The sequence below is a fragment of the Pelophylax lessonae genome, assembly GCF_965119305.1.
Source record: "Pelophylax lessonae genome assembly, chromosome: 4".
NCBI classification, from domain to species: domain Eukaryota; kingdom Metazoa; phylum Chordata; class Amphibia; order Anura; family Ranidae; genus Pelophylax; species Pelophylax lessonae.
This window is the reverse complement of record NC_138771.1, coordinates 347,815,429-347,818,370: the sequence shown is the minus strand read 5'-3', so window position 1 is coordinate 347,818,370 and position 2,942 is coordinate 347,815,429.

Below are 2,942 nucleotides of genomic sequence, written 5' to 3'. Positions count from 1 at the left end.
AAGTTTTTTGCCCTCCCAATATGGCAAGCCAGTCTTCCACTTCAATAGGAGGGGATTCAAGAAAAGCAAAAAAGTCCTGTAATTGATCAGGCTATTTCAGGATGAAAGTATTTGCGTTTTTTAATACAATCAAATGGAAGGGGTGGCCCCAATGATACGTGGCCCCTTTATTCCGTATGACCTCCAACAAGGATTTAAATGATGCCCTCATACGGAGTGTGTTCCAAGAAAGGTCTGGTAACAATTTGATATTTATGCCTTCATATTCCACTGAATTCTGGGCCCAAGCCCGCCTCATAATCTCCTCTTTGACTGAATAGAAATGGATTCTAATTATAACATCCGACACCAAATCCTTATCTGCCCTCTGTGGGGCTTTCACCCTGTGGATTGAAAATCCCCTTCACTACGGATTTTAACTCATGACCCCCAATTCTTTCTGGCAGCCCTCTCAGCCGAATGTTGTAAGTTGCTTATGAAAAGTTTCCTGTGAATTTTCTATGGCCGAGATTCTAGATTCATGCTTAACTTGCACCACCTCCACTGCATTAACCCTGGTATCTGTTTCATCTATTCTCGATTTAATAGAATTTATTTCAGCTTTCAAGTCACTTACTATTGTAGCAGCCATTTCATGGATATCCTGTTTAGTAGGAATTAAGGCACAGAAGTCTCTCCATTCGGTTGTCTGCGGTGGCTGGGGATGATGCATTTGGATCTGTGGCCTAATTGTTAGTTCCGCTGCTCGTTCCTGGGGGGGGGGGGGTTCGATAGTTAGGGGGCTCCTAAGTATCACCTCGTCCGCCAGCTCCTGAGCCAGGATTGCTTTGGTTGCCGGCTTTTTTTGAGACACCGAACCCGCGGCTGCCGGGCACAATTGAGCCATCTTGGAACCCGCTCTGCCTTGCGGGGCTGCGGGACGCCAGAGGAAGTAGGACGATATGTCCGGGCGTCTGTTCGGCGGTTGCGGTGGTTCCACCAGTTCAGCAACGGACATGTATGCCGGCGTGATGCAGGTCTGGGGCGGCATGTGCAGGCGGGAGCTCCTCTGCCTCGTGTCCTCACGGCGCCATAGTTTAGCCACTCCCCCGCATTATATTAATTACTTGTCCTCCAAACCTTTGCCGGTGTTGTCTGTTCTTAGACTATTCATTTTCCAATGTATAGAACTTACATTCCAATGTGCAGACTTTGATGCAGTCGGGAATACCTTAAAGGATGTTAGTGCAAAGCTGACCATAGAAGGATTATTTTTGTCAGTCAGCCAGCAGACTGAATGAAAAAGAAAAAAACAGAATTCCTCATCCATACAATCGAGATCACTTGTGATAGTGGTTGCTCAACTCAGTTGATATTTTTTACTTCCCTGGAAAGGTCCCCTCAATATTTTTTAGAATTATGGCTACTGGGTGACAAAAATAACTCTTGAAATACACTGATATCAATGACGGATCTCACAACACAACAATAATATCTGTTTATGTACTCTGGGCAAAGTGAAAAGCATTCTTAGTGGGATGCCTTTCACTGTACTTAGAACCCAATGAAAATTATAGGTCAGGTTTGCCAGAATTTCTGCAGCACAAGAGTACAAAGAACCATACAATCTCAGCATGATATCTTTTCTTTAGTTTAGACAGCATTTGTAATCCATCCAAACACCATGAGTTCTGAACAAAAAATGTTGTACATTTCCAGAAAGCATTATATAGTAAAAGTTATCCTGATTGCAGTGTGCTCAGTTCTTTAACATTTATAAAACCAACATATTTAGTATTTGTCAGAAAACAGGCCCCTACTTACCTATTCTCAGTTGCAGTTTAATGTGAATTTTTCCCATTGAGGGTGAAACAGATGCACATCTGATTTTAAATAGAAGATTGGGAAAATCGATTTCATAGTTTTCCAAGACCATAGGACTTGGATAACATGGGGATAGCCTAAATTAAGAGATAATAAAGAAACAAGCTGAAATTAAATTCTAGCATTTTAGAAGAATTCTTTAGTTGCCTAAAATTTTCAAAATGTACTTAAATAAATGTAGTGCTTTTTATTGTACTGTGATTATGTACTTCTAATAAAACAGGTGAATATATTGGTTATATTACCCTCTTAAAAGATATATATATTTTCTTGTTTTCTTTCTCCATGGTAGTAAAATGCTTACAGATCACAAATTTAAATACATCTATACATTGTTCTAACCTTGTTTAGTTTCATTTTGCGAAGTTTATTTTCTGTAAAATTTAATTTAAGTTGCAAAAACCTGAAAACCACTAATGACCCAACATGAAATTAGAAAATGAAAATGCAACCTCCGCCTGTTACTGACACGTTACTGTGTCTTCTACACTGCTTCCTAATCACTCATTTCAGGTATTTCTCTATTCACTTAGAAAAATATCATGGCACCCCGTGAAGTTCCTGTCTCTAAATGCTATGCCAGTAGACTGCACTATCACAAAGGAGTTTATGCAGCTCCAGGTGAGAAATAAGTATCCAATCTGTGCTGGGTGCACATCTAGTCCGTGGACCATGGAAGTAGCCATTGTATAGGAAATGGTTTGACAGCACTCCAGTGTCAGCGGATAAAAAGTCTTTATTTCTCCAAAAACAGGACAGCACAATGAACAGATGCCTCAAACAGCAGATGCATTTCAAGAATCAGGTTCGCTTATTCATTGGTGAAAAACTTGTGCTTTCACTGCGATCCTTATAGTGGTTACGACAGCTAAAACTAATCATTAATCAATTGGAAAACCAATTAACTAAATGAAGTAAAACTGGAATACAGAGGACACGACCCAGTTGTCGCAGAGGTCGTGTCCTTTGTATTCCAGTTTTACTTTATTTATTTTTGTATGATGGTGATGGTTGTAATTTAATGAACAAGGACATTGGTGTGCTGAAATCTTTATATGTGTAGCCCTGCTCCCAGGGGA